The following is a 12,339-nucleotide window of genomic DNA, read 5'->3' on the forward strand; positions in this document are numbered from 1 at the left end:
GAATAAAATTCACAGTTATACTCCTAACATTTTAAAATTTGGTTATAGTCATTTTAATACAGTTATTGTTGTTTGTGAAAATTTTTATTACAATCGCAGCAAGGATTCGGGTGTCTGCCATACATCCTTTTCCTTAAAAAACCTATAAACCTGTATGAAATTATTAATTTTCAGAAATTAGTTTTCTCTTATAATATTAGATGCAAAGTTAGGAAAATTTTATCGGAAGGATATTTATAATTCCAAGACATCAAGATTTCAATATACTGTATAACATCTAATTTTTTTTTTTTAAAATTCGTAAAAATCGTTTCTTATTTTGGAACCAATTTGGTTATAATCATTTTAATAAAGTTATTGTTGTTTGTGAAAATTTTTATTACAATCGCAGCAAGGATTCGGGTGGCTGCCATACATCCTTTTCCTTAAAAAACCTATGAACCTGAATAAAATAATTCATTTTCAGAAATTATTGTTCTCTTATAATATCAGATTAATTTAGTTATTAACATTTCAATTCTAGCAAGGATTTACATAACTGCCATATATCCTTTTTTAAAAAAAATACTGAAATATTTTATATATTTTCTAAATTCGGAAGGACGGATGGACGGACATTTTCAAATATTGATAGCCTTATGGTTCAGCTGTAATATTAGAAACTGGATGTTGGATTATACTTTAAGTGTTCATAATATCAGCAGAAGCTCATATTAATATCTCAATCTAAGGATATGTAGGTTATATTCAATTATTGAGTTACTTACATTTACGGTAAAAATGTATTATTTATGGGTGCCATCAAAAACTAATTTTTTTGAAAGTTCTAATAACAAATAATGATTTCACATTATAATAAATAAGAGATAGGTATTAGATAAAATTAAAGAAAAATTAAAATTGATTAACATGTTTTTTTTCAAAATTAAATCAAACTTTGGAATTTTTTGTTGATTTCAGCAAAAAAACATACATCAAGAACCAAATAAAGACCTATTAATACACTTTATGCCATTAAACTGCTTTTGTTAAATAATGCAATATTTCTTAGTTATTTAAAAGAAAAAACGGTATTATTTTATAAAAAACAAAAAATCTGGAGCTATTTCCCCAAACCATCAAATTGAAAATTTACGAAATGGTAATTTATACATTTAAACAAAATTTTAATAGTTTTCATACGAAAGGACAACTAATGATTACATTTTCTTATAGATAATACTTATGGCTATTCTATAGTAAAACATAATCAAAATAGATTAACACGTATTTTACAAATATTCCAACAAAGTTTTAGAATTTCAGGCTTACAATAAAAAAAATGTTAATTATTAAAAATTGCGCAGATTAAACTGTTAAACCTTTTTTGACAAAAACAGTAATTTTCCATAATTCCACATTCATATTCTTTCATTTGCACCCAATCGCGAGTTTATATCTTTTAAAACGAACTTTTAACAATGATTTTAGTTAACCTTAAAAAAAATATATTTTTCTCCATAAAATTTATGTTGAAAATGTACTAACTTTAGCGACCTCTAGTGACGACAAAAAGAGATATTTATAAAAAAGTATTTTTTACACGAATGAGTTATATAGTTGTCTATTGAAAAATATAAATTTCATTAACATCAAAGACATGATCTTGTTTTTGATTTTTGTTTATTGAACAAAGCACTGTGCGCCGTCCTGTAGAGACCACATGTCGTTGGTTATCATATAATCCAACTCTGGACAAAAGAAGTCAGTAACAGACCTCTCTCGCCAGCCCAAAATACACACCAAACCGTGAATTTTTTGAAATGCATTGGACGGTCTTGGATCTCATCTTGGAGTCCCAAATTTGACAATTTTGTTTGTTGACGTATCCATTCATCTATAAATGGGCCTCTTTTTGGGCCATTTTTTGTTTCCCATATGATTTCAAAGATTTTTATATTTTTGGAAAGCGTTCGGCTAGGTATGCTTGCGTATGATATTTATCTCTTTACACCCTACACCACCATAGTGGGGAGGGTATTATGCGTTTGTGCAGATGTTTGTAACGCCCAAAAATATTAGTCTAACACCCACCTTAAAATATACCGATCGAATTAGAATCACTTTCTGAGTCGATTAAACGATGTCCGTCCGTCTTGTTGGCTGGCTGGCTGGCTGTCCATGTAAACCTTGGTACATATTATTTTTTCGGCCCAAGGACCAAGCCTATTGAAACTGGCTGAAATCGGTCCATTATTTCACCTAGCCCCCATATAAATGTCCTTCCGAAATTGGACTTTATCGGTCATAAATGTTTAATTTATAAATGTATTTCCACAAATTCCGCTCCAAATAAGTTTTATATATACAAAATTCATGTCACCAAATTTTGTTACGATCGGTCCATAATTACTCATAGCTCCCATATAGACCCGCTTCCGAAAATCACTTTAACGTGCATAAATCGCTTAAAAAGGTTTGTATACTCACAAAATTCAACAGAGTAAACTTTCATATAGACATAAATCACACGACCTAATTTCATGGTGATCGGTCCATAATTGGTCATAGCCCTTATATGGGCCCACTTCCGAAAATCACTCAAAAATATAAATTATTGAAATTTTAAAAGAAAAATGTTTTTGCTCTTTTACTTAGTGTAGGGTATTTTATGGTCGGGCTTGACTTGTTAAAATTATAAGTCGTACTTTTGGACCGTTATTTTTTGTTAGTTAGACAACTAAATTACCAGTAATATTCAAAAGATTTCAGAGCAATATTAATTATGAATATAAAAATAAACAATTTTCAATTTAAAAATACAAAAAGTTTTTTTTTTATTAAAAAAAAAACTTTCTTTAAGAACATACATATAACAATTTTATGTTTTTCTGTTACGGAGAACATATTGGTATAAAAAACATGTCCTATTTTGGAATATGTCGCACCTACGTCCTTCGGAATTTAACCTATTTTTTTATCAAAATTTCAACTTTGGGACACATGTTCTAAAATCCCAAAGCTGGAATCAGAAAATTGAAAGCAGCCAAATTATTTTCACAGACCCGAATGTAATGTAGACCCTATACACTCTAATAAATTTTCATGTAAATTTCCTACATTAATAATAGGAAACTTTTCTCCTTCTATAAATAGGGTAAAAAATTACATGTTGTGTGTAAATTCAAAAAAAAAATTTTTTTTTTATAACAAATATTTGAATTTACACACAACATGTATTATTTTACCCTATTTATGCACAATATATGTAATTTTAAACATAAAATGCCTATTATATTATAAAAATTTAAAATACAACATTTTGTTTGTATTTTTGCTGAAAATAGTATGTAATTGATTTTGATAAACATATTATGCTTAAATTTACTCATATTATGTAATTTTACATGAAAACTTACTTATTTCATAGTAGTAGATTTACATGCAATAATAATAATGCTTTTAGGATTTTCGCTCCAATTATTAGGAATTGCGGGATTCTCATTGATATTTTGACAAAGTTATTTACAATATGTTATTTAGAATGACAAATTTAAAAAAAGTTGAAAATTTCATTGAGTTTTGTTAATAAATAAATAGTTTATTACATATTTATTGAGTTTCTAAAACTAAAATTTTTATAAAAATTGCATTGCACTTTTTCATAATAAAAAAATTGTACACATTGTTTTAAAATTTTATTCAACAACATGTAAATCGTTCTGGCATTTGGACATGTCTATATAGATTCCGCTGTATATAACCATCCAGAATATGTTTGTATGATTATATATAATTGCAAATGAAAAATGCGAAAACTGCTCATGGTGAAGAGTATACCAATTTAATATTTAAGTACACCTTAACCTTGTTAGGTAAAGGATAGTAAACATAAATCTGAAATAGATTGTGGAAAATTCAAAACTCTTTAACAAAATTTTACTTTGACCTCAAATCATTAGGAAACGTTAATTTAAATATTTAACAAGCTTTAAATTGAAGTTCACACACATGTTCTGAAACATAAACCTAACTCAGTTTTCAAAATCCTAAGTGATGTATCGCATGTGTGATTATTTTACTAATATTTGTGTTTCAGTTTTTTTCTAGTTTCCGCTCCATGTTTATTGCTTTATGCTTTGAATATTTGGCCAAAAAATATGTTTAAGATGATTTCTTTTGAAATATAAAAGACAAAGTGTTCTCGGTAAAACTTTTAGAAAACATCATAAAAGTTTTATTTTTTTCAAAACATTTTCTTTGCGAAATTTGTTACAATTAGGCGGATTTAAATTCGAAATTTGAAAAAACTTAATAATTGTTACCTAAATCCTCATAACTTAACTACTTTACTAGCCCTTCCAACATCATTAAACCACAACATAACCCAGTATGAAATAATTTGCACAAAATTCTTGTTAACATTTCCATTAGTTACGCAGTCATATGATTTTGGTCACATACTGTGCGAATACATAACACAACGCAACATACATACTCTGTTAATAAGACCCATTGTACAGCATCAAACTGTTATCGTAAATTGAAATTTATGCTTTCTAAAGCAATTACCACTTAACTGCATGTGTGTTGATTGTTAAGAGCGTTCACATTGTATTCCATTAAAAATTTAGAACATTTATAGTTCAGTGCCAAGAAAATTTTAAATAAATAAATGAAATAATAAATCGTTAACAAAGCACGTATGATTATTTCTATTTTTGCAAGACTCATAACAATATTCCATATTTTTCTAGTATTCAGTAGAATTATTTTTAATTTAAACAATAAAAATCATAAAATTAAAGCAAAAATAAACTTCAATACAGATTTATGTGTTTTGAACTCACCAAACTTATTACCCATAACGGCAGTCATATGTATCAATCTATGGTCAACTTGTTTTTAATTTATTTTATACGTATTCCACTTAAATTGCTAAAGTGTTAAGTGCCTACCGGCTGGGGTTTCAAGTGCTGGTGCCAAAAGTGCTCATCACTTTTTTATGGATTTTTGTATATAAAACAATTAAATCACCATAATTTTTATTATTTTGTTTCCTTTTCATTTCCGTTTATTTAAAAACAATCAACATTCATCAACACACACACACACACATTTCGAAAATCATTCAATTCACTCATGTATGAATGTGTTTATTTGTTTATGAAAACAACTCTCAACAATCAAACAAACAAGCAAACAAACAATTATTACAAATATTTATTTCAAAACAAAACTGGGCATCATCCCCTTAAACCCTCACACAAATATTGAGTTTTAACGAACAATTCAAATTAAATTCACAGCAAGTGAACAAAAGAAAAAACTACATAACAATAAAGTTTTTTAAACTAAAAAAGTATTTCGGTCACTGTGATTTCCGGTTGAGAGATCCTAACAATACTGTGTGCAGCAAACAACTGATTTTTCATTATTTAATTATGCACAAAAGTTACAGTTATCAGAAATTGTAACAGCACTCGCACACTCACCAACTACAACAACAACAACACCACACACATAAATACAGCAACAACAACAAGCCCAAAAAAAATAACGGAAAATATAACAGCAACTACATAACAGTAATACAATAAAACAAAACGAAAAAAAGGAAATACACACATACACTAAAAGCGGAGATGCTCATTAGAGCGGCCCTTAATTTGCACTTTTGCCAATTTCGATAAAATCAAGGTATAAAATTAATCTCAGTTATCTAAAAATGAAATGTTTAAAACGAATAACATTTTGAGGTTGCACATTTTATTTACTGTTTCGTGTTTTGGGTCAAAGTGCAGATAGAGAACAAATATAGTTATTTATATGATTGCAACAACCATACTATGTTTAATTTAATATCCACATGATTGTAAAAATCATATATGTATATGATTGTAGTAAATAAATATATTTTTATGGCAATCATTATAATGGTGAATCATTATATTGGGTGTATAACTTGAAACATTTGTACAATATAAATTAATTCAAAGTATTGGCAATTGTTAGCGATCTTTCTGTTTTCCCATCCTTCTGACAACATATGGATTCAGAGCCAAATGAACAGCTCATTTTTTGAGGCCAAAAACGAATCAAGCCAATTTTGGATACATTGTTCTGAAGTGAAGTGTATTCCAGAGAGAGCCTTCTACATCGATCAAAACAAATATTAGTCGTGCGTGGGAAAGGTCTGGACTATAAGGCGGGTGAGACAAAACTTTCCAATAACTTCTTTCTAAATAGTATAGGACCTTGCGAGCTATACTTAGTTATGGACCGACCATCATAAAATTAGATGACACAAATTCCGTATATATAGAACATATTCGGTGCAAATATTGTGTAGATACCTATAAAAATTAAACATTTATCACCGATAAAGTCCTATTTCGGGACAACATTGGTATGGGGGCTAGGTGAAATAATGGGCCCATTTCCAACACTTTGAATAGGTTTGGTCCTTAGGCCGATAAAATTGTATGTGCTAAATTTTATCGAAATATTTTTAAAATTGCGACCAGTACTTTGCGCACATGGTTTACATGGACAGCTAGACGGACGGACAGATATCAGAAAGTGATTATGTTTACACTATAATATTTAAGTACTAAAAGCTAATAAATGACAGATATGTACTCTATGATACATAAGTAATAAATATATGAAATTGCTTTAAAAACTTCTGGTGAAAATAGAGTGCAAAACAATACATTAACGAACAAGTTCATCTATTTTTATACCCTACACCACCATATTGGGGAGGGTATAATGCGTTTGTGCAGATGTTTGTAACGACCAAAATATTAGTCTAACACCCACCTTAAAGTATACCGATTGACTTAGAATAACTTTCTGAGTCAATTAAACGATGTCCGTCCGTCTGGCTGGTCGGCTGGCTGTCCATGTAAACCTTGTGCGCACAGTACAGGTCGCAATTTTGAAGATATTTCAATAAAATTTGGCACATATTATTTTTTCGGCACAAGAACCAAGAACCTATTGAAACTAGCTGAAATCGGTCCATTATTTCACCTAGCCCCCATACAAATTTCCAACCAAAATTGGTCTTTATCGGTCATAAATGTTTAGTTTATATATTTATCTCCACAAATTCCACTCCAAATAAGTTTTATATATACAAAATTCATATCACCTAATTTTGTTACGATCGGACCATAATTAGTCATAGCTCCCATATAGACCCGCTTCCGAAAATCACTTTAACGTGCATAAATCGCTTAAAAATGTTGGTAAACATACAAAATTCAACATAATTAACTTTCATATAGACATAAATCACACGACCTAATTTCATGGTGATCGGTCCATTATTGGTCATAGCTCCCATATAAGGCCCACTTCCGAAAATCACTCAAAAATATAAATTATTAAAATTTTAAAGGAAAAATGTTTTTGCTCATTTAATCAGTGTAGGGTATTATATGGTCGGGCTTGACCCTCTTCCGAAAATCACTTTAACGTGCATAAATCGCTTAAAAATTTTGGTATATACACAAAATTCAACATAAATAACTTCCATAGAGACATAAATCACACGACCTAATTTCATGGTGATCGGTCCATAATTGGTCTTAGCTCCCATTTAAGGCCCACTTCCGAAAATCTGTCACGAATATAAATTATTGATATTTTAAAAGAAAAATTTTTTTGCACATTTACTTAGTATGGTCGGTCAAGCCCGACCATACTTTCTTACTTGTTTTATTATACCCTTCACCATGACTGGCAAGGGTATATATTCTGGATCGTTATAGATAGCGAAGTCGATATAGTCATGTCCGTATGTCTGTCCGTCTGTATGTTGAAATCAACTTTACGTAGACCCTAAATAACTTACATACATGATTCATATGTCAATATATAGGGAATTCTTCCGGCAAAATCGGCCCACAAATGCCTGAGATATAAGGAAAAAACCGGGACAACCTCTATATCTGGATTACTAAGTCATTAATATAGACAATATGGATATGTAATGATAGATATTTTAAGGTAAATTGCAACGATATATATATAATCGAGAAAAATATTTTTTAACCCGATTTTTTTTTTCATCAAAAAATTTTTTTCCCATAAATTTTTTTTACAAAAAAAAAATATTAAAAACAAATTTGAAAACAATTACAAAAAAAAATTGGAAAAAACTTTTTTAAAAAAAATTTAAAAACCATTTTGAAAAAAACAAATTAAATTTATTTACCTAAAAATATTTAAAAGAAATTTAATTTAAAGTATAATTTGGTGAAGGGTATATAAGATTCAACACAGCCGAATATATTTCTCATACTTGTTTTTAATACAAATAGTTTTTAGTGTAGACCTCTACTTTTATGTCTTCACAATGTCCTAGAAATTTAAAATTACAAAATCATAAATAAGCCATCAAATGAATCAATCTGAAATTAAATATTTGCAATGAGGCAAACCCACTATTTTTTAAGAAATCGCTCCACACCTAACCATTAATAGGTACAATCGTTAATATTTGCATTTTAAATATTTTAGTGGTTATTAGAATCGAAAATAATTCTTTAATTTTTTTAAATTTTATTTAAAGAAAAATTTTTGTATCAAGTTATATCAGTGAATTTTTATATTTAACCATCTATGGATAAATGAAATACAAAAACTATTTTTAATTGAATTTTCTCAAACACGAAAATTCAAATAAAATCTGCAGCCTCTAAACGTTATCCGATTTAGCTCAAATTTGATCAGCATTTGATTTTCAGACAACGGAGCAGCAAAATTCCAAAAGTGCTATATTTAGGCCCACCCTAATGCACATACATTTCAACATTTATGCAATCACACTCTAATACACACTCACAGATACACACGAACACAAATGCAGACAAGAATATTAATACTTCTATGATGCAAAGCACGTAGCAATGAAAAAAGTATTAAATACACGCCACTATGTCGGTGTGTCTGTCCGTCCGTCCTTCCGTTCTTCATCTATTTGTGTTGTATCTGCTATAAATACAATATAAAACATGTACCCCATCCCTTTTTCATACAGAACAATCTATGTATTATATCCACATGTACATAGATACACATTGTATGCATTTAAGTGAGTTTGTATTATTACTATCTAAGAGATGAGTTCAGTCAAATTTGAGCACCAATAAAGCTCTTTAATATTTTATAGGATCTTGGAAATAAAAATAGCATGTATTGTATCAACGGGTTGAAAGGATCCAGCCAGGACTCAGTCACTGACAACTTTCTTGGGGCAATATAAAAGTTTGTGCCAAATTTTATCGAATTATCTTCAAATAGAAACCTAAGCTATGATTACAAGGTTTATATCGACGGACGGACCGAAGGTCGACTCAGTGATCCTGAGTAGAATGGTATACTTTAAGGTGTTAGAACAATATACCCTCCCCAATATGGTGATGTAGGGTATAATTATATTAATTGGAAGTACGTTACGAATAACGATAACCAGACATTGTGAAAATGGGGCTAAGGGGTCAATAAACTGTAGTTAATTTACCTTCACACTTGCTTTACTACAAAGTCTTATTCATTGAAATCTGATCATATTTGCACAACTTACAAACTGTACATAGATTTATTAACCCGATGAACAGTGGATTATATAAGGTGTATGCATCTCATGATTGATTTTTGAAAATTATTGAAATTAACCATAAAATAAGTTGTATCGTAAAGTTAAGATGTCAGGCAATAATTATTTGCCGAAATTATAGTTATTATGTCAACAGAAGTCTTTGAAAATTGCGATAGAACACACTACTTTCGATTTTAAAGATTTGAAGAGTTAAAATTATACCATATTCAAGGACGTATTTTTAATATTTATAAGTATTTTTTTTAGAATTATTATACCTTGTTGAAAGGGCATCTTGTCCAAATTCTATTTTTATTATGAGTTTTGTATATGTTGTTGGCAGATTTTAAATTTATTCATTTGAAATATATAATGCTTTTTGGCTTACCTATTCAACTTTGACTAGGATTTTAACTACGGCTCCGTTTTCCACCGATCTAGTTTTAAAATAGAATTCAAGTTTAACCTATTATCTAAAAGACAGCTAATTTTTTAGCTGCCTTTTGGTGCCTATAAACAAATGGCAAGCAAAAATGTTGAGCAACTCAGAAATTTAAGAAAAAATATTATCAACAGTAAATTTAGTTCTTAACAAACCAGTGTTTTAATTTTTGTCACGGGATGAAAATTGTAAAAGTAATTCAACTTTTCATTAACACCTTTTATAGTATTTTCTCTCTCAGCTCATATGAATAAAAACAAGTAAGAGAGCTACACTGAATCAATTAAGTCTCCGTACAGACACACTCATAGTATAAATTAACGGTAAACCCCCAAACTGTAAGAAACGCTCTTAAACTAAATGGATACAATGGTCGAGTAAGCCGTAAGATGCCCCTTGTTCGAAAAGTGAACAGGAAAAATAGATTGGATAACGCTATCGGGCATATTGATAAAGATTTTTTATTTTGAGATCGAGTTATTTTTAGCGATGAAAGTAAATTTAATATTTTTGGTTCTAATGGAAGAAAAATGGTATGGAAAGAGCCAAATACTGAAATGGATCCGAAGCATTTGACGCTAACCGTAAAGCATGGAGTAGGTAACGTAATTGGTTGGAGTTGCATGGCTTCATCTGGGGTGGGAAATCTTAATTTTATTAAAAAGACGATGGATAAATATGCATACCTTAATATATTAAAAGAAAACTTAAAACAAAGTTCTGAAAAATTAGGCTTGGGACGTTTGTATTGCTTTCAACAAGAACACCAAACACACCTCTAGATTAGTAAAGGAATGTCTTATTCATAATGTTCCTAAGCACTTAAATCATCTGATCTCAACCCGATTGAGCATCTATGGGATCACTTGGAAAGAAAGATTCGGCAGCACAATATAACGAGTAAAGATCAGCTAAAAGGCGTTATAATGGAAGAGTGGTATAAAATAGATTTCCTAACAACAACAAAGCTGGTCCATTCCATGCACAGCCATTAAAATGAAGCAATTGTTCAGAAAGGAGCACCTACCAAATATTAAATGCAATTAAGATTAATATTGGGATTCCTTGCCTTAAAATAGTTAACTGTACGGAGACTTTTTTGGTGATACTTTTCGTACAATTATTGAATTTATGCAAAATTTTTATGTTTTTAATATTCGGCTGTGCCGAATCTTCACCAAGTTTTACTTCAAAATACAAATTTTAAATATTTTTAGGTAAACAAAATTTAATTTTTTTCCAGTTGTTTTTTTAATTTTTTCGAATTGTTATTTTAATTTTTTTTTAAAATTTTAAAAAATATTTTTTATTAAATTTTAAATTTAAAAAAAATTTTTTGTTTTTTAATTTAAAATTTTTTTTTTTCGATTTTGACCCACTATAGGTCCAACATACTATGGTCTTATATTCGTCGTTGCAAATTATATTGTAGAAATTACAAACGGAATGACAAACTTATATATGCACTTCTCACGAAGGTGAAGGGTATAAAAACAAAAAACTATGTATAAAAAAATTTTTTTGTACAATTTTTAATTTACAAGGTAAATTTCTTCGAAAAAGTTTAATAACTTTTGCAAATATGAACCGATTTAAACAACTAATGTCTCATTTTTGGCTATATAAAATTATCTTTAAAACACTGTTCAGAAAAAATAAGGTTTCATAGAAAAAAAATAAAATAACATTGTTGAATTTAAAAAAATAAAAAAAATAATGTAAAAGTTTTTATAAAAACTATGAAAGATTTATTCGATGCCTCTCCATAATTGTTTAAAATCGGGCTAAAAATATGTGAGTTAGAGGTACTATAGTACAATTACTTTTATACAAAAACTAAAAAAAAATAATTAAAAATGTATTTTTAACCGTTCATAATTTTTTTTTATAGTAATACGATCTTTATGATTAAAAATACATATTAAAGCTTAAAGTCCCAAATATTAAACAAAAAAAAATCTTACAAAAATCCTCCCTCATCCATTCAAATGTTAGAGATTTTTGATCCGAAAATGACAAACATTTTCCACTGTGCGATGTGGTCAAATTTGACACCCTATATCTCACTTTGTATTCTTTTATTTTATTAAAGCATATCTTCCTCTCTGCGATTCGTTCATACATCATTTTGCAATCGGACTACACCATTTCCAATTGTATTTCAGAAGTTTCTAATTGTATTTCAGAAATTTCCAATTGAATTTCAGAAATTTCTAATTATATTTCAGAAAATTCCAATTCAATTTCAGAAATTTCCATTTATATTTCAGAAATTTCCATTTATATTTCAGAAATTTCCAATTAT

General features: G+C 28.9%; 1 protein-coding gene across 1 annotated transcript in view; it reads right to left on the bottom strand.

The window, feature by feature from the left end:
* LOC135955381 (band 7 protein AGAP004871-like) overlaps positions 1–12,339 on the bottom strand; it is a 63,363-nt gene that overhangs the window by 18,398 nt on the left and 32,626 nt on the right. The window lies entirely within an intron of this gene.

This window comes from Calliphora vicina, chromosome 3, assembly GCF_958450345.1.
Source record: "Calliphora vicina chromosome 3, idCalVici1.1, whole genome shotgun sequence".
NCBI lineage: Eukaryota > Metazoa > Arthropoda > Insecta > Diptera > Calliphoridae > Calliphora > Calliphora vicina.